Here is a 26,429-nt window from a genome sequence, read left to right as displayed (position 1 = left end):
GTGAGCTGCGATAAGAACAGGGGCTGTTTGTTCGAATGAACTCCCTCACCAAAAAAAAAAAAAAAAAAAAAAAAAAGATGAAATAGCAAACCCTTGAAATGCAAGTAGAGGATCATTATTCTCATTAGAGTAACAGTGGGCACTTCTCATAACGTGCAGTGAAACACTGGCACTTGAGTGAATAGGACCAACTGTTCAGGCCCCAGAACAAATTGCACATCACTCTTAACCTAATAGGTAAGATTAATGGAATGCCATCTAACAGGGGAAACTCAAAAAATTAAGGTAATTCGGCAGAAATGGCTTAGATTCGTAGTCCAGCTAAATGCATTTCATCTGGAGGATTACTGTCTCCAGTGCTTTAGTTAAGAGTCACATTAATTTGAAAGCCGTGCCCTGTACAGGCCCATCCTGCACGTCAAGGCTGGCTTTCTGCTAGCGGTGCTTCCAGCCCTGCTGCCTCATGGCCGATGGCGAAGGCCTGGGGGCTCGGAGCACAGCCGGCTGACTTCTTGGCTCCGACACCTGGGTTTGTCGGGGCCTCCTCGCTGCTGCTGGGAATGTGCCCCAGCTGAGGCCGGCTGCTCTGCCCTGTCACCCCTCTGACAGATCCGAACACAGCGGGGTCTGTTGGATGACTGACACATTCCTCCTCCGTCTGGCTCTGAAAGGACTTCATTTAACAGCCCCGGAGCCCGGCCTGTGACTGACAGATTGCGGAGGGGAAAAGTCATTCAGTGCCATTAGGCTCAGTAACCGCTGTGGAACAAAACACCTTTAAAAAAAAAAAAAAAAAATAGGATGAAAAAGGAGTGGGGGCAGGAGCTTTAGGGAGGAAAAAAAAAAAAAAAAAAGAGGATTCTTTTCAGGTTCAAAGACAATCTTTCCCTTTGCTTTCTGTCCATCAGCGAGGGCAGCGTTCCCAGAGGGAGCGCGGCCGGGCGCTCCTTGGTGCCATTCAGCTGCCAATCCTTCTGACAGGGCGACCAAAGGGCCCCATGTTGCGCTGCGGAAGCTGTCCGTCAGCCCGTCGGCAGCTGCCATGACATCATGGGCCTGCTCTGCCAGCACCACCGCGGGCGCGGGAGGGGGCGGACGGAGCCCGGGAGCCCTGCTCCAGATCGGGATTCAGATTTTCCTTCTCCGCACCACCGCCATGCCCCCCCAGGCCCAGATTTCTTTCTCAGAGGAAGCGCGGCCATGGCCGCCAGGCCGTGGTTGCAGGGTAGCTGATGCCAAACTGGAGGAGGAGGGCTGCGTGGTTTCAGAACAGCCTTTTTCCACTTGAAATAGGGCATGCCAGAGCTGCACAGATGCTTGAATGTCTTTTAATGCAAAACGATTTCTGTTGTAAGAAATACTCCAAGCTAAATAGCAAAGATGAACCATTTTTTTCTCTTTTTCCAAAAAAGCATCTTACTTAAGTGTCCCTGCTTTTGCTGGAGTGTTCGTATTGCTGTCCTCACACACATATATATGCACATGCACACACACAAATACATACATATAGAAGCCAGACCCTGCTCACATTCACACTGTCAGTGCTGCAGCTGAGGCTGTGCTCCTCCCCAGCCAAAGCGCTGCAGGAATGAATTATTAATCCTGATCACAGAGAGACAGAAGTTAAGCATGAAATGCAAACAAGCTACCAGCTGTAGGTGTGAAGTCTGGTCAGGAGCAGGGCTGGGACAGGACACCCTGCCAGGGCTGTCCCCTCTGTCCTGTCGAGGACTACCAGGGCTTTGGTGGGCAAGTTTTAACCTTTCTGGCCCTCCAAGTCCTTATCTGACTTGAGGCTGAGTTAATTTGTGACTTGGTAGCACACCGAGCTAACTCAGGAGCAAAACCCAGGGAATGAGAACAATTCTGATTTACTAATTCCTGCCTGCAAACCAAGGAGACCCAGCCTGAGACCAGTCCTGCCTGGCAGGGCTGGTACATTACTGCCAAAATCCAGCCTTGAGGAACAGCCATGGGCTGCCCAGCTCTGCTGGATAGTCACAGCTTTTTTCTGTTACTTTTTTTGGCTGGCTGGTTGGCCAGTTGTTTGGTCAGTTGGTTGCAGGCAGGCATTAGCACAGGCACTAGCATTAAGGCCAAGCTGCACAAAAGGATAATAGCTCAGCTCCATATGGAGCTATGCGCGGGCTTGTCCCCCTGCCAAGGTCCTGCTGCATGAGCCATTTTCGGCTGTTAAGTCCTCTGCTTTGTTTCAGTAAGGGATTATTGCAAATCTTCACACGTTCCACATGGACCTTATGAGACAGTTAGTCAGATCCTGGACGGACTTGCACACACAGACTTCCTGCTGCTGCCAGGGTCACAACGTCTCCCTTTTCTTTTTATTATTAGTTGTATTTTTACAGCCCTGCCAAAGGTCTGCAAGTCTTGAGCAGCTACCATTTCAATCCCCTCCAGCAAGCTGTAGTCTGATACTCCAGCTATGTTTGCTCTGTACTTTTAGGCATTATTCTTTCTCACCTGGCAGTGAACCATGCAAATTAAGACAGTCTCCAAGCACACACACACACAAAACCCATGGAAACCAAAGCTGCCAGATTTCAACATCAGAAGCATGCGAGGGGTTAGGGGCAATAACACTCAGGCTTCCCTCTTCTCTCTGCCCTTTTCTGCACAAGGAGGAAGACAAATGCTGTGATTTACTCTTCTGGCATTCATACCAAGAAGATTGTGCAAGTGCAGTAGGAAGCCCTAGAAAATCATTTATGAAAAGATCTCTAGATCAGATCTGATAGGGCTGCCTCCAAGGTATTTCAACACAAACATTTAACAAAACAAGGAACAAACACTGAGAAAGAATGGAGTCTCTGTTGCTGCTAAAAATCAGCAGAAATACCATGCCACTTTCTCTGGGGACCAGGAGTTGTCACAGAAGCTAAGCATGGAAACACTGAAAAGCCCTGACATCTTTGACTCTCTGCATTTGCATGGTGGATGAGTGAACCAGGGTGGTGCCGGCTAGCAGGGTTGGTACAATATAAAATCATTGGTCAAAGCCCCACATGGGGTGGGTGGTCAGAAGTAGAGGAGACCTTTATGACATTGTACATCTGAATTTCAGCTCCCAGCAGAGTGGAGATGTTGCTTACTGCCCTGAGTGCAAAGAATGCATCTCAGCATCTGGAAAAAAAAAGGACCATTTTGAGATGAGAGTGAGTGACAAATGAGATTTGATGTGAAGAGAGACATACTGATGTGGAAGGGAAGCATATATCCATAAGTCCATTCAACTGTCTTACAATACATGTTGTGTAAAAATAGAGGTCTAGATCCTCAAAGATCTATCTTGACTGCAGGCTCCTAATTGTCATGCAGTAAATGGAGAAAAGGTGTTTAAAGGGATTTGAAGGTCAGGACCTCAGTGATTAAATCTTGGTCCCAAATATAAGGGTATGCTAGAAGTCCTTTGACAGTCTACTGTAAAAAAAAGGCTACAAACAGGCTACTTCAAAAACTGCATCTTATATGTCCCTTTAATACTACATTCATAATGGGACAGATCTTATTTCTTTGCCAGTGTCCCTGTGGTAAACAACAAAGTTGCTGTTTCAATACTTCCCTGCTTTTATGTACACTTTAAACACATCTACTTCTAGTTTAAAAAATGGTTTTGTGCAGTGCATTTCATTTTCAGATTGTTCTGGAATGCTTTTAGCAAGTCCACTGCCAAAAACACTTAGCTTTCTTGTTTCTGTGGATAATAGGAGCTTACAGCTTTTATAGCATTTTTTTTTGTTGTTTTTCAAACCCCATATGACTTGTGAGGCATAAGGTGAGGTCCTCCATGTAGTCCAAAATTCTCCTTACAGAAAAGGAGAAGGTTTTCTCTCTCCTTTGAATGCCAAAGCTGAGGTTCCTGAAGAAAAGCTGAGAAGACTGGCTTCATACTTCACTCCAATCAATCCTTCAGCAAAATACAGCCACTGAGGGAAGAAGGGAAGAATCAGCGGTCTTTTGGTGGGCACCACAGTCCTAACAAACTAGCAAGTGGATGTGACAAAATTAATGCCACAGTGGAGAAGTTTTCTCTTCTGGTTCCATCCTGGAGTATTTCCCAAATACAGTGATGTTGTAACTCCACTGTTAGAGATGGTCTGCTGATAAATTCTTACCTAATGAAAGTAAATTTCCACTGGAACCACAGATTACACTGTTCTCTCTATTCTATTCTATTCTCTGTTTGCTATCCTCTCACTTTAAAACTTAGTGTTTTGATTACTTCCCCTCCAACATGACGAGGTAGGAATAATTTTCAGCCATAAATTTGGTCATCTTGGAATGTTTTTTTTTTTTCAAAGATCAGATGCTTGTGGCTTCAGCTGGGAGTTTCTCATTTTCAACATCTCTGAAAAATCATATCACAAGACCAAATTCAAGTATCAAGAAGTATCCATTTAAATCTAGTTTTGTCTAGCCACCTAAAGAGAAATCACTTAAATATGTGTATATATTTGAAGTTGTTGGGAGCTCCAGGGATCTCCACTCAGAACCAGGGAAAACAGGCCATGTTTTATAGATCTAGTTAGCTTTCTGTAAGCAATTAAAAATACTAGACTGTCCTGTTTTTATCCTGGGATTCCTCATCCCACCTGTACTATTCTTAGGAAGTATTTTCACGTTGTCCCTGTAATCAGGACACGTTTTTTCAGCTTTTGGTAGACATAAAGCTTCACACAGGCCAACTTTGGGATAGCATGTCCTACAACAGCACATCAGTGCTTGGTTTTGAGCTGTACTGGTTGCTCAGGACCGCAGTTTTATTTAATATTCCTCCCCAAACCATGACTTTCAGTGCTTTTTTCTATGCAAAGCCTTTCCTGGTCAGAAATGTATAAACATATCTTGTATATTGGAGAGGTATTTCTACCCTGTACCCAGCTCCATCCTATGTCCCCTCTGACACATTCACCAAGCAAAAGACAGCAACATGGGTAGCTCGTGCTCAGGGGCCAGCAGGCTGCTGTCAGGCTGAATGGATCTGTTTGCTTTCCCATCTGTGGGGGCACTCATTTGGCTTTATCTCCTCTATCCAGATGCTGATTTTCCCCAGCTTTGTAGGAAGCTGATAATCTCAGAGCCTTTTACCTTCTGTCAAATTTAGTTGAAATTGGCCAGTGGACTCAAAAGTTATTAGGAGGAAACAAACATAAAATGCAATTGCATTCACTTCATTTTTGGCTAATTCCTTTCTGTAGGAAACAACGCCAGCCAGGAATGGATGCCTAGTGTTGCCTTCTGTATTTATTTTCACAATGAAAATATGAACATCAGCCACAAGACGTGTTTATAAAGGTGAGAGGATTGGGTACCAACAGCTGAACAGGTTTCCTGTGTTTGTTTGGCCACCACTGCTAAACTTTAAGACACAAGAACAAGATGTATTTGTTCTTTGCTGCACACTCCATCTATGTTTTTTGTTGGTTTGTTTCTGATTGGAATAACAAGCTCTGGGTATGCACAGCGAGGGCTTCCAGGGGGTGAGCAGGAAGCAATGAACAAGCAAAAGACTTGTGCTATGAGAACTGATGACCACCCAGTCTATTCATAGCTGCCTGGTTTTTACACCTCCTCATCTCCCCAGGCAGCCCTTAAGGCCCAGTTGTTCAACTCTTCCTCCTGTATTATGTGAAAAATCTCCCTAAAGCCAGTGATTAATGCTGGGAGCAGAGATTACTCCTTTAATTCTAAGATATCTGCATGGCTGTAAGCACAGCACAAGGCCAGGGAGAGGGCAAGGGGAAGATGTACTTTGTCACCCCTGTTAGTCTTGATCCAGCCATTGAAATGGAGAGCCACCAGCTGTGGTCAGAAATTTAAGGAGTACAGAAGATGTAACTGAGCACAAAAGAGAGAATGCCCTGAAAGGCTTCTTTTTTGCCTGTGTATGCATTGAAATAGGGATGTGATAGTAGCAAGCAAACTTACAGTCTTCTCCCAAACACATTTGGGGAATGGGCATTACTTTTCTAAGGGAGGGGAGAGGGGCAGAAAACTTCAAGTAAATAATGTCGGTTTTTATTTACTTCATATTTGAATACCTATCAATTATTTAATATTTTTAAGGCAACTTTATGTAATTAATCTATCACAGAACACTGTTTACTCTTTACCAGTAACATTAAACTCTCAGTGACATATACCCAGGCCCTGGGAGATCCAACCAACTAAAGGGTTTGGAAACTTTGATTTATTTTTACATGTTGCAAACAATTCTATTTAATTAGAAAAATATGTCTGAAATATTTGTCAACATGAAATCAACTTAAATCAACTTTTTTTTTTTTTTTTTTTTTAAGATTCTGAAACTGCTTGGGAAAACATCTAGCGCTCTGAGTAAAATTAGGATGGATGACATTATTTGTATTGCCACAACACCAAGAGCTGCTAGTTGTGTGTTAGGAGCCCAGTGTGCTAGCTGGTGTACAACTACAAATACAAATGTATGAAAAGAAAGACAACTCTTGAGTCAAAGACCCAAAAACACAAAAAGCAGAAGCTTCCAGCTGTGTATGGACAGGCAAACAGCAAAATGCACAAAGCATTAAGACAAGGCCAACTACCATGCTGTACAGTGTGCCAGATGGATGCATCAGCTCACTGCAAGGATGCCCCACATTCCCAAATTCGTGAGACCCCTCTTGCTTGCAATACTGTAGATCCCCTGGAGCCCACCCAAATACTTCTCTGCTGAGCATTTGCAAGTAAACTGCAGTAATTGTTCTTCTTGACGTGCCAAGACTTCAGGTGTGTCTTCTCCTTTGAAAAAAAACAGAGTAAGAGTTAGAGGGAAAAAAAAATTCCATGTAAAGGTAACTCTGTCTGGTTGCAGAGGTAGAGACTAATTTGATTTTCCCAGCATCTAGTTTTTTTGGTTTTTTTTGTTTTTTTTTCCAATATTAAAGTCCATTAAATACTAGTGGAATACTGACCTTCCTCGCAACAGTATGGCATGTAACTGTGAATGAAGTTAGACGCCTTTTTTTTTTTTTTAATCAAGCTATGAAAAATGTCATGTAATTGTCCATTTTAAATTTTCTTAGTGTTTGCAGATACTGCTGCTTGCATGAAGAACCTCATTTCTCATCTACAACCGGGTGCGTGTTACAAAGCACAGTATGCCACGTGTTTTTTAACTTGACAGTTACAAATAAGATTAGCCCTGTCACAAAGGCAACTGCCTTCAGTTTTGTGTAACCTGAATTTTCTGAAATAAAATAGTTTTTTATGCCTTTATTAGCAGTAAAGGCATAAATCCCACTTATGTGGGCACTTCAGTGGAGTTGAAGGGGAATGTGAAGAAGTTAGAAATGGTCCAAGAAATAAAGAATTAAAATATGCAGGCAAATCTTCAGACACTATTTTGCTAACACTGAAAAAAAAATTATTCAGCCAGAACACAAAAGAAGGTATAAGGGATTCAAGGTTCCCCAAATCTAGAAAATATTCTAGATTGGTCTGGAGTTAAGCTAGAAATGGTTTAGACAATAAAAACAGAACTTTCTTTCACATTTGAGAGTGCATTTTTTTCTGAAAATGTCAAAGGACGGAGAATCCTTGATACAATGAAAGCTCTAAGCATGTGCTTAACTTTTACACAGAAAGAATGGTTCCATTCACTGTATTTGACTCAGACAGAGTAAATCACAGTCTTAAAGACAAACATGTATTTATGTGCTTTCTAGACTCTGATTTTAAATTACATCACTATTTATCCAATACTTTCATTTCCACTTCCCTTTTTCCTGTGTCCCTTTATAGCACACACATAAGGGACAGACTTATGGCTGACCTAACAGGAGCCTTAACTCTGCACTTCATGACATCTGTGAATTTTTAAATCACATACCTTAATTAATACAACAATTTAATTTTTCCTCTGAGTATGCAACAGCTGGATGTTATATGCCACAGTTTATTTTCTCGCTGAAAAAGATAACTTTTGTATGTTCCTTGAGTTTTCCCTTCTTGCAGGAGTTTGGGTCACTTTGTTAGCCATTGAAATAAGCTGCAATGCACTCTGACCCAGCACCAGACATACAGAACTGAGGTGTGCCCCCAACACCCCAACGCTGCCCTCCCAGCTCACATCTCCAAACCGCACTGGAAGCCACACAGGGACAATCACCTGGATTGTGTTTTGTTTTGTTTTTCCAATTAAAAGAGTGGTTTCTTCCTGCTTTCAAGCAGGATATGAAATTATTAACATTAAGATGACTGTGTGGAAACCAGAATCCAAAGCCAATTAGAGAAGGATGATGTAAGGCTGCCAATTTACAATTACCATAACACCTGCAACATTTATAAATATTACCTCACAAAATTCCTGTGTCCTTAGGTAAATCCTTAGATTTTGCTCTTGTAAAATGGATCACATATGTTCCATTCTTCTGTGACTTGACACTTTTTTATATAAAGCAAGTCACTTTAAAATATTTTGGTATTTAAAACATTTGACAAGTAGGACTGTTCCCAACAGTCTTAATTCTGTAATTAAGATTGAAGTGAAGCTACCAAACTTATGGTTAACTAAGAAGTCTACTAAGCACCAGAAAATATATGACAGCTCAGAGCAGAGAGGGACCAGGATTTAAGTGATGCATAAATTTATCAGTACCATCCCTCTACTTAAACAGAATTTTTACTTTTATCTTTGGTTTATATTAACAATGTTGACAATATGAACAATGTTCCTTGTCTTTATTAATGATAATAATAATGATAGCTGGAATCTTGATGGTATCAGATATGTTCACCAAACCAGGCAGTACCAACTTATAAATTACTACAACCAACAAGCTTTGGTCTCAAAGTATTTCTACCATTGATTCACTGGAAATCTGTTAACTGAAATGAGTATTTCTACAAGTCGGATCTGAAACTACTCCTTGTGCCCTGCAGCATGTCACAGCCATGTCACCTTACATGGACCAAGCCATAGTCAAGGTGGTCACCACAACAAGGAAGACTTGTCAACAGCATCTTGTTCCCTGCAACACTAATGACTGTAGGAGGGTGATGATATGCCTTCTTTGATCCTCAGGGCAAAGCTACCTTCCAAGCTTGGCCCAGGCTTGGACTGTGGGTCGATGGCTGTTGAATCTCAGGACAGTCTAAATTTCTTCTTTCAGCCCTGCATGGATGGAGGAATATTGAAGAAGCCATGCACAAACTCAAGCTGCATGAGTTATTTGCTTGTAAAATAGGTATGGCAGCTTACAAAAGCACCTCCTCTAAGGTTTTGTCCCCATCGTTCAACAGAGAGAACAATGTCCCCAGAAAAGTGCCCTGGACCATTTCCCCCTACATGTAGGAGGTGAGCATAAATATGAAGATGGTGGCAGTTAAGAGCTGGGAGACAAAAACTTCATAACTTTTAATGATTTTTTCATGGACACCAGTAGTGGTAATGCTTTTTAAAAATCTTCATCTCATTATAGGCCACTTATAAATAACTGTAACAACATAAGTATTATTAATCAGACACGAGAGATTTGTTCAATTACATGGGCAGGTACACGGTAAGATGCAAACTCAGGTCAGAATGCTATTAGACCCAAATGGGTTATTCATAATAATATAGATATGCCCAATTTGTCCTGTGTTAGTAACTGAAAGACATGCAAACTACATGATGGGGCTAAATTCAGAAATTACTTATATTATTCTTTGATATTTTTTGTAAAAATACTTTTCAAATGAGTGAAGTTGAGTGAATATTAAACTCAGATTCCACTGTTTATTAATATTAAACTCAGATTCCATAGTGGGACTACATTTACATCAAGCAACAATTTTGCCCCGACTTTAGTTTCACTAGCATAAACCCTAAAGAAAACCATATAAACCTGAGGGAATTATTCAGAATTCACAATGATATAAGAAGCAACTTGAAGCTGTCCAATCATCCTCAAAAGGTGTAAGTGACCACACCATCTAATAATATGATATATTACCAGACTATTTTCTTCTGCCATACTTGGATAAAGTTCTTGCTTGAGTCACATGCCAGTCCCAGTTTCTGGACTCAATTTCAAATGAAAAACCTATCATTTTGATGTTTCTACAAATATTCATGTCAAAGACAGAAGTCTCAACCGATTGCCTGTGGACTCAGCTAAGATTCACAGCCACATTGTTCAGCCAAAAACAGAAGGCTTTTCATAAATGTGTTCTAAATGTAACCAATTCCTACATGTGGGTGTCGCTTTCCATGTTAAAATCTTTGAGAACTTCCTCTTCCAAAGTTGGTATTTTTCATCACTGGGGAAAGACTGCCTTCAGTTACTTCTTCTTGATCTAAAATTCTCATGTGGGACAGCTTAGGAGCAGGTGATTCTTGACAATGAAATATTTTACTATGCAACTGTTATTTAGGTTGTAATATCATCCAGAACACCTTGGTTCTTATCCCAAAATAGTAAAATGGAGATGAAAGACTTCTTAGACGTCAAATAATCCCCAAAGAATAAGTGACTTTCTTTTTTGTGTTGAAATACTATGAAGTGGGAATGGCAGTGGGATACCCTTGGATGAAGGCAGAGTCAAGCCAAAAGGACAAAAATTCAATAAATTACAAAAGCAAACAGAAAATACAGACACAAGGATTTCAGCTGTATAAATCACTGCAGTTCCAACAGCACTATGCTGATTTATCCTTTCTGCGAGCCTTGCCAGTTAAGCTGTGCTGGCTCACTCACAGAACACACAAAGCACTTTCTGCAAATGAAAATACGGGGAAGTTAATAGCCAGCACTCTGTCCCTCCCCATGGTGTGCCCTGGTATTGGTTAACAAATCTGCAACCTCACCCTGTGGTTTGAAATGAGAAGAATGACACGAGGCCTCAAGGGATGGGAGCTACAGCTGCGTCAGGAATGAAATAAGGAGTACCAGTGTGACAAGGCTTGCCTTCACCCCATCTCCTCTCATCTCTGGCATTTGCAGGCAGAATCAGCATCAGATTTATCACAGAGACCTTAGACAGAGGTGAAGGCATGGGCTCTTCCCTCTTCCCACATATTAGATGACTTTCAACACTCATGAATTTAGTGCAACATGACCCTCTGACCATGGTCTGGGCCCTTGGCTGATTATTCGGATATTGACCCCCAAAGATAGCTCTCTCCACAGGACTAGAGCAGAAATTCACCTGTTCCAGTCCAAAAGCCCTTCTGATATTTGGCTTTATTTCCTCATTTATTTTCTCATATTAGCAGATGTATCCTTGTCCTCTTCAATACCTCCAAATATTTTCCTGCTTCTCTCTGGTTTCAGTTCCGGTGATGCAGTAATACTAAGGTTCAAAATCAGAAATAGCAGAGATCAAAAGAGCCCTCGGATCATCTCACCAGCCTTCTGATTGTTCCCCAGGGTACCTTCCCCAAATTTGTTCAGTCCTGTTCCCCATGACTTTACTAATAGGGCTTTCAGCTGCTTCCTTCACTAGACAGGTCCACGGTGTTATGTTTCTGAAATTTGACAATGGCTATTATTGTGCCTAAAGGGGGAAAATTAGGATTTTTACTTTTCAGTAATTTTCTCCTCCATTACTAGAAATTCTAGCCCTAAATTTCAGTTGACCCCCTGGGTCACTATTAATCAGCCTTGTGTATCATTTGAAACTCCAGTACATGCTCTTCATCTTTCTAGTCTAGTGTTTTAAAGTCCAGAAACATTTTCTTTTAACACAAACATAGTAAATACAGCACAGGGGAACACGATCTGAGGATATCATATTCTTGGCTAGCACCGCTGGTCACTGTCAAACACTGTCAAAGAATTACCCAGCCAGAGCTTGGAAGACAGGGAATAGGAAAATATAGAACCCAGTTCTGCAGCAATCCGAGAGGCTTTTCTGGAGTTAGTGAGAGATCACATAGCAGTATTCCAACTAAAAACAAATAGGTACATAACAAGTTCTGCAGTTCTGCACTCTTGTTTGTTTTTTTTTTGTTGTTTGTTTGTTTTTGTTTTTTTTGTGTGTGTGTGTGTGTTTTTTTTTTTACAGGTTATTCTCTACCTAGCACCTAGTCTCATCTCCATCTCAGGCTACGAAGCTCTGATCTCACCCCATGCCATGTCCTCCAGTGGGAAACCCTCCTTGGAGTTGTCCCTCAGATTCCCTTCCCAACTGGGAGATCCAGAAAGCTCCTCTCACCCCAAGCCTTCCAATACTTCACTTGCATTCTTACACCACATTTCAAGGACATTAAGGGGCCAAGAGAAATCCCCTTGTGCTAATGACTAGCCCATCAAATGGCAGGAGTTCATAAGCACTACTTGAAATGGCCATTTTTATAATGAACCGGGACAGAGCATGAAGAGCATGTGCCCTGTGCCCTCTCCTCCCACCCAGCCAGACTGTCCAAAGTATTCTCCCAGCACCCTACAGACAGGCATATGCATGTCTTGAATGGGGATAGATGTAATGTGTCTGAAGATTGCGTAATTTATTCTGCAGGATAAACATATTTCTGATGGCTGCATCAATAAAACTAGGAGCCTCTGAGGCTAACATGGAGGGGGTTCAACGTGTGGTAACAATATTATGCACGGTTCTCATAGCTTGCTCCTCAGCTTTGTAGTCACAGAGCAGGCTGCCCTATTCTTGTTTACACTGCCATAAATCCAGTGACCAACTTTTTTGCGTGTTCCGAATTCATTTCATCAGCGATGTGGCAGGGGTGAAGAAAAAAGGTTTCTCATAGCCCTATCAAATGTCTGAGACTGAAATATATTCCAAAGGCATGCCTCAGAGCCTCCATTCCAATACCTGGGCAAAGACATGGACACCTGAAAATAATACAAGATCAGATGAGGGGTGCACATCTGGCCAGAGATTCAGGGGGTGATAATTTTCACTGATGCATGAGTTTCGGATCTTACCCCAGGCAACCGAGCTCCTATCAGCTAACCATGAAAATTGGTCACATATGTCTTCTGAACTCTTCCACTCCTGTGATTTGACAGGGTCCTGCATGCAAACATCTCCCCTGACCCTTTTTAGCTTGCCTCACAAATATTTTATCCAAATGATAGAGGGTGACCAAACAATTTAGAGCAGTTTAAGATAGAGGAAGGCGGAAAATAGGAAATGGAATGTAATCCTATTGAGAAAGGGGGAACTGTAATGAGAAGATGAGAGGAGAGATTTCATCAGAGGCCTAATGAAAACTAAGTTGAACTTAAAAATGAGGTGATTTTCAAACCACAGGGAACAAACCTGCCTTGGGCACAATTATCCTTCCTGTCTCCAATCTGTACAGTGTTGCAGTATGCTACAAAGGCAGCCAGAGCAGTACAGATTCAACATCCAGCACTACAGAGAGCTTAGCTCTTCTGGGGAGGTGGTATAAGCCTACTCATAAAGGGCAAACCAAAGACAGGCCTCAGGTCAAGAGGAACTGAAGACACTCTGTCTTTCTTAGATGACACTTAGAATTTTTCTGGAGCTAGGCTGATCCAAAAGCATTGAGCAATTTATTGTCACATGCTGTGTGCTGTTCAGACTGTATTTCCCTGTAACAGTGCTGTTAATAAAGCTGCAGAAAAGAGATATGTTAAGTCAAGACTGGTTTTGGAAGGAAACAAAAAAAAAAAAAAAAAAGAAAAAAAAAAAAAGGCAGGAAGACCCTAACAGCCATCTCTTTATCACTTACAGGTGAGGACAAGTGTGACTGAATGGAATAGCCATGTGTGCATTGAGCTCTGCCCAGCTAACAGTGTTATCATCAGGGAAAAACTTCAACTGACTGAAAAGCTGTTGGAAACAGAACACAAGCACAGGAAGAAATGAAAAAAAATAAAGAAAATAGAAAGTTCAAGTCACTTTGTTTTCTGCAGGAGCCAAGAATGCTGCCCTGAGGCAGGTGAGCAGAGCCTGGCGGAGCCCACAGGGAAAGGTCCTCTCCTTGCTGGTGTCCCAGCTGAAGAACATTTGTGCACTATTCCCACCAGCCTTAAGCCACCACCGCTGTTACCACAGCCCCGTTTTCTTTTTTACAATAAGGGTCACGTGCAAAAAGAGACCACTGCCCACTCCTGAGGATGGGATCTTTATGATTAGATAGTCTCTCTCCTGGCATAATAAATCACGCACGCCTATGCTGTTCACTATTACTGAATACTTCCAGTGTTCAATATTTCAAGTACTTCTGTTGGTCAAAACCCATACTGATTTTCTGGAAGTAGTTTCATTCGCATTATACTTGTACAAAAACATGATTTATTTTAAATGTCAGGAGTAAATTATAGTTTTACAGATTTTGTAGAAGGTTTTTCTTCCTGACAAAATAAATTATTCTTCCCCCAGAATTACCAGGTTTCCTCAGGTCTTGGTTTTCCTCCTCTTTATTTAGAGAGCCACACATATGAGTACACTAAATATTTATGAATATAATTTATGAGCCCAGTTGTCTGTTTCTTGCCAAAAGTAAGAAGTTGGCCTGTGTGTGGCCTTAAAAATCCTAACTATGACCAGACTCAAACCACGGAGGTGACAGCAACTTCACATTAATTGGGAAAAAAATGTTCAAAAATTCCATGTATGCCATAAAAAAAAAAAAAAAGTGTCCTAAATAATAAGGAAACATACATCATCTCTAAGCTAACCAGGCTGTTAATTCAAAATAAAAGGCAATAAGGAAAGTTAAACACAAGATGTTTGTCAGCAACATTACAAATGCCAAAAATAGAAAAAAAAAAAAAAAAAAGTAATATTTTCTTGGCTGAATTGATTTATTTTGTTTCAGTGTGTTTACATAATGGATTTCTTTTTTTTTTTTTTTTGACTTTAAACAAGCTGATTTGGGCTTCCACTCCAAAACTGAAGTCAACCTCTCCATTAACCACAAGTGAAGGTGGATCAGAGGATGGGCAGAAGTAGAAGCAATGCACTTGAATGAATTCCCTAGGCACTCTGAAACTGCCTCCCCTTGCCCCCAAGGAGCAAATCCTGCCTCCTCTGACAGCAGCCACAACACTGCCACAGCCCCCAAGGTGTTGGGGATTTGATCTGATTTCTGGAGAACAAAAAGCTGTAAGTGGATGCCAGTCTTTCATCATTGCAGATCACCCCAAGTAGTGCTTTCCATCGAATAACATAACATCCTTCTTCATAAGCAAAAATAACTTTTTATCCTACAAAAATAGAGCACAATCTGTAACAGGTCACTAGCATTCACTCTTGGCAACAGGAAAAAGCATCATATTAATACCACAGAAATTACAAAAATAAAGCTTTGTGTAGGGGTCTTTGCTGTCTCTTAGATTTTATCAGCTGAGAATTCCTCCCAGCCAACTTTTTTGACATGAGTGAAACTAAGAACTAAAGGTATTTTTCAAATGAAATGAAAACCAAAATGAAATGTTTGGCTTTGAATTAACAAATAATTATTCCTTAAAGTTTAAAATGGTGTGTGGGGCTCCAGAGGCAGTGCTATTGAGTGGGCCTTTTTGAAGCAATTGCTATCTCTTGTCCACTGGACGTGGAAGGGGACAAACGATCTGGGATCGTACAGTCCCACACTTCACATTTTCTAGCCTCACACATCTCTTGAATGGAGGAATTCCTGCTTTTCTTACCTCTAGTGTACAATTTACAATGTAGCTTAAATATTTATAACCAGGTTGCTTTTCATGTTCCCCTAGGTACTGCGCATTAGCCAGTTTTACGAGATTTCAGTAAAGAGAAGCATATCCTATAAATTCAGAGTCTGAAACCCAGGGGGACTTATCAAGTATCAGTTGGAGGATGCAGAAACTTTGCTAGATAGCAAAATTCTCTGCCTTCCACGTATCATGCCCCTAATTGGGGGAATTTTCCTGTTTACATCCTGATTGAAGAAAATCACTGACCATAGATCTGATACTAATCCTGTGCTGTGGAGAAGGGCAAACAATTTGCTGAATAAGGAGTGTTTTTGAAAGCTCCTAAAGCGAAGGAAGAGGTCTCTGGGCTTTGAGTCCTTGCACATATGTACAATGAACACCTTTAGCTCTGTCTCTGATACTGTGTGGATCTGTGGCTACTGTAAATGGATAACCTTCACAGGCCATTAGTTTTGTTTTTGTTAACCCACAGAATTAAACCCATGGGCACATTTAGAAGGTTTATTTCAGTCTGATCTTCCAACGACCCCTTGTTCTGGCTACAGGACTCCAAATATTTCCATGGTGGATACATAATCAATTAGTTATTTTATATGCAATTATCTTAATGGAAACTCAATGAAACATCACGGCCTTCTCAAGCACCATTTTTTACCATTGTGTCAGCCTTTGGAGGTGTCTTGAGGTAGAGGGTCTTTAATGAGTTTTATAAAGCTCTCACGTGCAGTGCCTGCCACTGTAAGCCAAAAAGAGCTCCTTAATTAGTTCTGTAAGAGAGCAGCTAATGCAGCACCATCTGTGCAGGTTTTCAGACCAGGCACTTCCCTCCTTGTTGTTTATGGGGTTGAGAAATGCCAGTTCAGCTGGCCTATCACACCACCCTAATTGCTCAGTCATTTAGCAGTGCTCCAAGCTGGTGGGGATGTTTGTTGTTGTTTTAATCTAGGAATTAACTTATTTCTAAATCCACTCCAAGTTCTCACTTGTAAAAGACCTAGTAAGTCTATCACCTCTGGGTAGTCCAAACCTCTGTTTAGGGAAAGCACCGCTCCAGGGAAATGCCTGAGAAGGAATTTGCAGATTTAACCAAAAACTCTCAGGCCAAAAACCAGACAGGCTCCAACATAAGCAACCTGACATTTGCAGCTATTTGCCTCTGATGTTTTCCCTTCCTCCGGCCGGTCTCAATTGAATTTTTAGCTTTGTTTGGCTTTTAAGTAGACCATATAAGCATTGGATCTGAGTCACTGCAAAACATCAAGCAGTTCGTGTACAACTGTACTCTCACACATTTGACGTGGTGTTTCGATGGCGTGTGTTGTATTGGCATTCACAACCAGCTTGCAGCAAAAGGGGGCTGTGACCAGCCCCTTGATCTCCTGAGCTCAGTGTGTCAGCCTTGAGCCTGAAGGACTTGGACCTGTGACATGAGCAGAGGACACAGGTCATGAGGCTACCTGCTCAAACCCACTCAATGGTCTGTGCTTCACCCTGCACCACAGCTCAACCCAAAGCCTGAGGAGATCCCACGTCTCTGAAATACTAGCGAGAGCCATGGGCCACCCTCTGTACTATCTTGCATCATCTTTCACCCAGAGATCTTAATCCAGTTTGCTGGTATTAATTAAGCCTTATAAACTCCTCTGGGAGTTAAATAAATGTTGTTATACACACTTGATACCAAAGCGTACCTTAAGAGAGTTTTTCTAAGTGCTTATTCCTGCTGACCTGTGCAGGAGCAGCAGTTGGTGTGAATATGCTGACATCCAGGAATGCTGCTTCTTGCAGGTAAGCCTCGGTTAAGTTTTCTGCTGAAGCAACATGTGGAAAAATATATACTTAACCATGCACGGTGTGACTTAAATATGTTATTTACTCAAGGGCATACATAAAATAAGACAGTCAACCAGTGTTTCAGGCTTTGCAGGACATCTGATATACCTTTTAACTGATATTTTTGAAGGACTGATTTGTGAAGGACTTAGATTGTGCCACAAAGTCCCTTTAAAGCAGCCCATGCCAGTCAGCTGAGCTAAAGCTGTACATTGTTATGGAGGTGATAGAAGTTTAACTCCTGGATTAATCTGCCATTCCTCAGAGATGGGGCTCTTGGAGTTTCTTGATTTATTCCTGTAAAACACAGGTGCTATTTTTGGCATTGCTGCAAGACAATCTGTCTGCATTGCTGAGCCTCCCATCCTGTCATGAAATGAAAGGTTTTCTTTTCTCCTTGAACACCGCATGAGTTGCTGAGGTTTCAGTTCTGACTGTGCTGAAACTCATACGAGTTTTGTCATTGGCTTTACTAGTACCAGGATTTCCCCTAGACTGAGGCTATTCTACTGGTAGTCAGTAGAGCCTTGGGCATAGCTGGACCACTTCTAAGGCAGCACATGAAAAGCTAACCTGTCATGCATAGGCTTTAATTCTCCTTGCAGACGCACACATCATCCCCGGAAAATCGTTATAGATACACAGTCTGAAAAAAATGCTGAAAACCTTCTCCCTTGGCCATTGAGAAAGCTAGGATCAATAAAAAGCTGGAACGATGTAAGCAGTGTTTGGTGAGGGGCTATATTCAGGTCTCTTTACAACCTTAAAGACCACAGTCTTTAGACCATCAGAACCACAGTCCAGTACAAGAATGTCCTGACTTGTTGGACACTTTGCCTCTACATTTAACAGCTTTGTGCCTGAGCAGCAAACAGCCCAATGTACAGGCCAGGAGAGGACTTTGCAGTACTGTCCTGTCCCCAGTTTCCACTCTGCTTATGTCCAAGCTCTGAGGTTCCCTTGCAGGGTCTTCTCTTGCTTTCTTCTTCTGCATTTGTCTTAACCTCAACATGTCACAAGCCCTCTGCACAGATGTGGGGCGCTTAGGGATTTTGTCAGTGCTAAGGCACGCAGAAAATCTCCCACAACGGAAGCAATAAGGATTTAGTGAAAACTTGCCAACTACACAGGTTTAGGTCCAAAATGCCAGGGCTTTGGGTTATTTTATTTAAACATTCAGGAACCATCCAACACCAGGATGCAGGGATAAGGCAGAAGAATACCCACAAGTCCTAAATACAGAGAGGAACCCACAGAGCCAGTTTACAAGTGCTCCTGACACCACAGCTAAAGCCCCTAGACACAGCCATCTGCCTCTTTTCTTCCTTTCCCCTTTGCTACACTTCCTTCCCCAGATGTTTTTCATCATCTAAGGTAGCAATTCAGGCATTCATGTAACTGATCCTAAGGAGTGTGCTGCATGTGATTAGCATCAAGTCACCAAAGAACAAAGAAACGCTATTAATCCCTGTTTAAATAAAAAACAGATTAGATCAGATTAAACTTATTAGGAATGGACAAAGCCCACATGGTTTGGAGACTGGACTTGGGCTGGAAAAGCGTTCAGGAGTGCCAGTACTAACCCGGGTCCTGTCCAAACTTTCTGCCAATTCCATCCAAGAAGGCTGGAAAGCATGAGGAAACCTCTCCTCTACAACTCTCTGCACTTCCTGCTCTCTGATTCAGTTGGAAAAAAAGCAGACACTCTCTTGGTATGTTGACTTCTGGCACCAACACCTCTGATCCTGCTCAGAATGAGAAAATATTGATGGCAGAGTTGCGTATCACAAAACGGGTTGTTACTTAAAAGAGCTTGCTATGGTTAGGAAGATTCCAGGGTCAGGTTTTCTGGGTATTTTTTGTTTGTTTGTTTGTTGCACATTGAATCAGTGTCTAGGATTTACAACAGAAACAATGCCCACCTCCAGTTGTGTTATCCAACCAATATTCATGGTGTTGTATGTGTATTAAATAGAGCATTTTGAACAACTCCCCTTTACAAAAATAACTCCCAGTCACCAATCGTGATTACGTTGTCAGCAATCTGATTTTGACATTTTTGTCAACATCTAAAATACAAAAATGTTGGCTATCCCATAAAAGTAATTGCAAATAGCAGTGAAAGATTTTTCCCTAACAACCTACAGATCTGGCCTGATCTGTTAACAGGAGCGGGCTTCAGCTCATTTGAGATGGCTTTGGTTTTTGTTTGTTATTTTTATTTGTTTGTTTTGGTTTGATTTTTTTTTTAATGTATAAATTCTATATATACCAATATCTGAGTTCGAAAATATGAATTTTGTATGCAGGTATTTGCTCCTCAGTCATATTTTGTCAGGATTTGGCACACCATTAGTCCCAGAGACAACCAAACACACAGCTGACAATTCAGTCATCTCATACCATTCTTTTCCTACAAGCTTGCTTGCTTCTCTAGCAGCTGTGGGTTGAGCTTCCTAGTGTGGGCACCAGTGTCATATTTTCAGAGACAGAAACACACAAGTCTTTCTGCCTAGGAAACCCCACAACTGCTCTAGCACATAAAAATTTGCCTTAACCCTCAGAAGTTACAAGCATTCTGCAGAGCTGCAGGGCACTTTGAGGTCTTGTCAATGCTATGACATGCAGAAAATTTCCTGTGACTGTATCACAATACTGCACGATCTGGACCAGTATTTTTGAAGTGGGCCTCAGACCTCAGCTTTTAAGCAACATATTCTAAAATTTCTTAGTTGATCAAAACGAATCTTGTTTAACCTTGTTTCCAAATTTCTTCTAATTCTCTATTTTTAATAGGGTTACAGAATGAACATTATACAGATCAGAAAAATATTTTATATTAATAAAATAAAATAAAATAAAATAAAATAAATAAAATAAAATAAAATAAAATAAAATAAAATAAAATAAAATAAAATAAAATAAAATAAAATAAATAAAAAATAAAATAAAAAAATAAAATAAAATAAAATAAAATAAAATAAAATAAAATAAAATAAAATAAAATAAAATAAAATAAAATAAAATAATAAAATAAAATAAAATAAAATAAAATAAAATAAAATAAAATAAAATAAAATAAAATAAAATAAAATAAAATAAAATAAAATAAAATAAAAAGTCTTTCCAGGAAAATGGTACAGACAGGTGGGGGGCTGGACAGGTGCTTAACACAAATCCTTGAAGAACTAAATTTCACTCAGCGCCTCCCTGAAATAAGCATCTCCTAAAGTTTTTTGGTTTTTGTTTTGTTTTGTTTTTATCCAGTACACTGGAATGAGAACAAAAAGTGGGAAAAAAAAAAAAAATCTTTCTCTGGAAAGAAAAATATCCTTCAGTGACAGAATCACAAACTGGATTCCAAAATTCCCGTGTAAGAATGATCACACCAGAAAACATCTTTAGAGTGACATGACAAGCAGGAGTTACTGAGGATTAGAAGTATGTACATCCATCACAAAGTAATTGCTTCCCATGCCCATGACTATTTCCATAGCCCTTACTTTGAAGAAAGGAGATGGGAAGCACCTGCTGGGTTGGGCCAGCTAACTTCTGGAAAGTAGCCATTCATTGCCCACCTTAATTTGCTGCCAGACTGGACTAGAGTTGCCACTAAGCCAGACCTATGGGCCAGTTCCTCAGCTGCTATGAAAAAATAGCTCCACAGACAGCTGAAGATCTGATCTTTTCTGTTAAGCATACTGGTATGGTTTCTGCCATCACCTGATCACCAAACATCATTTTTCATGTCTGGATTTCGCCTCCTTTACTCACAGTGACTAGCACCCTCCTCAAGACAGAGCCATACTAAGACCTTTTGCATACATGGGGAAAAAAAGAAAAGCTCAGGAGGAGGGAAGTGGGATCTTTGGTACTAAAAAATAAAAAAAATAAAAAAAAAATGCCTCAGAGTTCTCAAATCTTGTCTCCTTTACAAATTAAACAAAAAATCCCTCTCTCACCTGAAACCTACCCTCAGAAACTTTTTAAAATATGGTTTGTCAAACATTTTGGATTTTATTTCTAATGAAATGCTAATAAAAATGTGGAATGGTAATTTATTTTGTGGTACTGCACTCAAAGAGTAAGAATAGTTGGTAGCTGTGTGCTCAAGATGAATTGCTGGGAAATACCTTTAAAATCTGTCCTGTCCTTTACCTGTTTAGATTTATACCACCTCAGATGTTAACAGCCCTTATGTGACTTCTTAATGCCAAAGGTAAATACAAAAACAAGAAGAAAATGTTCCTCATGCATTCATACTTACCTTTCCTGGCAGAAGGCCACTTGTGTCACTCAGGGCTCAGAATGTTCTCCTTTTAATTTGGCATCAGTTCCACAGCTCCTGTTAATAGTATTATTGGTGTTGGAGGTCCGCCAGACACCATACTTTTCTTACCAATTTGCCCAATAAAATGGATTATTTTGTTAGTTAATCTGTCACTTCTTGAAAGGAAAAATCTTTAATAATGTTCTTATAAATATTCTTATGTCTGATGTTTCCTCATTACCCAGCATCAATACCATACCTTCCACAGGAGCGAATTAGGTTTTGATACATTCACAGAAGATAACCATTCAGCACTGAGCAATTTTTTTTTCCTCCAGAGATCAACTCTGGATTGACAATTTTTCTTCTCTTGCTCCTACAGTCCGTTACTCTCAAATACACCAGACTTTCTGTGCAGGAATGGAAAAAGTCACAGTAAAATTAACAAAACCAGCATAAGCACCTTATGTCCCTGCTCTGCAATAACTCATCTCTTTGGCTTCTCCCTTAACACAGCTCTGCCTTCCCTGTGTAGCAGGGCCATCAGCTCGCTCCTTCTTTGTCTAAAACCTGAGAAAATGTCTGGCTCCAGACAAGGCACGTATGGCTGAGCAGCCCAGACAGGTGTTGTTTTGGGATGCTGGAACACTAAACAAGACTACATTGCTGAACAAGCCCCACAGGTTTCCTTCCCTGAGCTGGTTTTCCTTCTTTGCACATCTATCAGTTTTCAGAAGTTTAAGAGCTCACATCTGAGTATGCCTGTGGGGTCTGGAGAGGTTCAAAAAGTCCAGCAGGTTCGGAGGTGTTGCAGGTGGGCTGGTGGGTGAGCAGACGAACAGCCTGGTCTATCGCCTTGTCTTAAAGAGGAGCTGGACAACACAGGGCAGAGAACAAAACAGGAAAATCCCCACATCCAAGTCTAATAAAAATGTCCATGCATAGGACTCAGATTGATAAAATATGTTTTTAACAACAACCCTGCAAACCACAAAACATTACCTCAGAAGAGTTCATTATTTCCTGTGCTGGACTATGGAAGAAATAGAGGCAGATTGCATGAAAAACACCGTGTGTTCACTGACAGTCGGGTTGTACCTTTAACACAGCTTAAAGCAGAAGCAGAGTAAACAGGGCTGCAAGAAGGCATTGGACATGAACTGCATGAGCATATCTGGCCCTGAAACTGCACCTTCAGCGGGGCCATCCTAGGTACCTACTGCTTCCTACCCATACACACACTGAAGTACATTTTTCTGCATCATATTTGGGTCTTGAATATTTTCTAAGCAAAACTGGGACACTATTATAGAGTCTAGGTTACCCCCTGTATTTTCTTCACCTGTATCCATCAGCATGCTAATGCCTTGGGGTGAGCCCACTGCCCAAGAGAGCAGCCTGCTAAGTCAAAGGCTATTTCCTCTTGTGTTTAGGAGTATCAGCAATGACAGTTTAAATTTGGCATCTCTTAACTTAGGGAAAGGCTTTATATAAGCATGTGTTTGGTGTCTTCTGGTTTCTCTCTCAACCAAGCCCATTAGAAAGCGTGCCGACACTTCATAACGCTACGAGCAACATTTTCCTACCACCACATACTAGAGATGTTGCTTGGCACAGCATTTAATCCCAGCTTCAGTCTCAGCATCCAAACCCTCTGCGTGCAGTGAGGCTGAGGCCTGGACTCTGCACTTGTTCCTGCTGACGAGAGGTGGCCAGAGCCCGGAGGTGAGGGCTGTTTACGAGCCCCAAATCCTAGCACCTGGCCTCCTGCACTGGCCTCCAGCCAGGCTGGAGGAACTCCTCTGGTCTCTGCATTCCTTGGAAAGCATCCTCTGCCTAACAAAACCCAAACATTTTATTAGGGAAGCTCAAGTGGAGGCTCTGCAGTTTTTAAATACACACTGTGAGCCATTTACAGCCAAACTGCGTGATCCTTAGAGCGCTCAGATTGGCGAGAAGTCCCAGAAGTAATGCGCTGCTTTATCTGCTGGGCCAGGCCGTACGTGGCTTAGCTCTCCTGCCCATTTGCAGACAGGCTGGGGTTTATCAGCCCAGTTCCCATGATCTTTCCCACTTAGAAAATGTGCTTGCTTGATGATCAGAGGTAGCAAACTGACAGGGCTTCTTTTACAGCTTCCAGGGGTATCTCTGTTTCCGAAAAATACATAAATATATAATAAAAACAGAAACATCAGTGAGCAATTGACTGGAATTGGAAGCTCAGCTGGTTTTTAACCTGAAAGTAGACTCAGAAGCCATTTCTTTGAAGACCCTTGTATTTTCATTAAGTGCTTAGGCTGCAGACACCTCTGGTGCCCCAGAAAGGGCAGAGCAGCAGTAAGGAGGAGAGGCTTTGGCTGAACCCTGAGTGCCTGCATATGTGGATGGGCACTGTGGCCAGGTGTGGCCAGAAACACCCAGAAGCAGGGACTACATTACTGGAATACCTAGCACTTTGCTTGCAAGACGGAAAAGCAATTCTCAAGGAGTGATCTCACAGTGCCTGTTCACCAGGTAGGAGCAGAGCCTGTTGTAGTGGACAAAGGCAGAAGTAAGCCATCTGAAGAAAGCCCTCCAGCCTAACCAAGCTGCCCAATGACAAGAGATGCACCTCTCCTGAGAAACAGTCCTGGAGTTTGTGTCACTCCACACACAATGCAGGTAGCCAAATATATATATATATATATAACACACACACATATACGTATAAAGCTAGAAGATTGATGAGATATCTAGTTTGCTAAGTTGTTTCTAATGGGCTTCAAGGGGCTAAGATACTGCCCCTGTCCTGCACTCTTCTTCCCAACCCACCTCCCCACCCATTCCCCCCTCTCCTCTCTCAGTCCTTTCACCCTCTGATCCCCAGCTGCTGGCAGCTGATCCTAACTCCTTGCCTGACTCGCTGAGCTTTAAAACTTTATTAATGATCTGAAATACCACGTCAGTTAGAGCAAAACTAGCTGTGGTGGGGTGGGGGAGTCTATTTCTATTACGTGTTGATAAAACTGCTTCACATCCACAGGCCCAGTTTTGAACTCTTGCTATTTCTTGTGTACCTAGGGATCTGAAATGAGAGTATGAAACAGTACAAGTCTGATAGCTGAGGGAGAAATCTGGTGTAAACTGTTCCCTTCTGAATATAAAAATTCCACAGAAATATTTTTCAAGAGAAATCTTCAGAGCTCCTCAGGCAACTGTAATTGTACCAGGCAAGGCCGTACCCATGGGCAACCACAGCTAGTGCAGGCTCTGCACGGTATTTAACAAAAAAATAAAACATCGCTCCTGTATAGACACTGGCTTGATACACTACATGTAGGCATGGGTGCAGAAGAGCTCTGTCAGACACATGGGATGATTCAAATCCTTTTTTGAAGATTGCTGCAGCGAGCCACAGTATCCTGCCTTACCCAACAGGTCTAGAAACCCTGGTGGTGTTTATACTGAGACATGAAGTGCTCCAAGCAGGACTGGAAGGAAATGCTCCAGGTTCTGGGTCTCTCTCCAACCTCTGAGACCATTAAAGTAAGAGAAAATAAATAATGAAATTAAAGTTAGGCAAACATCCCACAACGAGCTCAAGGTAAAAGCTCGCAAAGCACAGTGCTCCAGCCTGGAGGTCTCTATCCTCACGTGATACTAAATAGCTTCAGCATTAAGTATTTCTAATTTATTGTCATTTGTAAGCATCTGGACAACCTGGCAACGGTGGAAGGGTTGGGATTTGAATCACAGTCTAATAAAATCTGTAGTAAAACCTCTAAACCAAACACATGAAGTCAGATGGGGGTATTAGTTCATGCACGCCGTGGATGTGTTAGCTTCAGCCGCACATCGGCCTCACTGTGAAGGTGTCAGGATGAAACAACTGACTGCTGGCAAGACGCTTTCAGATGAGCTTCCCAGGAGAGGTTTGCAGAAGACAAGCACGTATCATCACACCAAGGGAGCTGTCAGAGAGCCGCAGCCTCAGAGCGCACCTCCAACCTTTACGCTCATCTTCTGAGTGTGCATCTCTTGCGTTAAGATTTTGGCTTTAGGCTGCTTCTGGAAACACCCAACAGTTCTGCTTTTCTGATACTGTGCCTTGGCTTCAGCACCTTTGCATTGTGTTGCTCTTCCAGTGAATCCCCAACAAACTTATCTCCCCTTGGCAGCCCTGCACTGAGCAGATGTTTGTAGCAAAAAGACTTCATTTCCAAAATAAGCCAGACCATAACCTTCGAGGTGGGGAATGGTTTTTCAAGATCCTTAGTCTGGACTAGAAAAGATTATTTACGTGCCTGAACCATCATTATCACGTTGCTTTGGCCTACAAGAGGCAGGATTCTTCCCTCTCTCTGCATCTTCCTTCCTTCCTTCCTTGATCACTGATACTCATTAAAGATTTGCTGACCCTCTTTTCCATCCCTTTTCAGCCCCAGGATTTTAATCCAGGCATGTTGTTCAAGCTCCAATTTAGGTCTCCATACGTTATTTTCCTACAAGTCACCCCATCATTTCACCCGAAGCACTGTCTCCTAGAAATACTGCTATGTAGCCATGGTGGCAGCACACAACCTTGAATCAATATCAAATTACAAGCAATAGACCTGCTACTATCTTGCTTTACAGCTCCGGCTGTACGTATCTCTTTCAATGCAGACCCATCCAGGTAGTTACATACATGATTTTAGATTATCACAGGTACCATCCTC

The sequence above is a fragment of the Anas platyrhynchos genome, chromosome 2 (assembly GCF_047663525.1).
Source record: "Anas platyrhynchos isolate ZD024472 breed Pekin duck chromosome 2, IASCAAS_PekinDuck_T2T, whole genome shotgun sequence".
NCBI lineage: Eukaryota > Metazoa > Chordata > Aves > Anseriformes > Anatidae > Anas > Anas platyrhynchos.
This window is presented reverse-complemented; position numbering follows the sequence as displayed.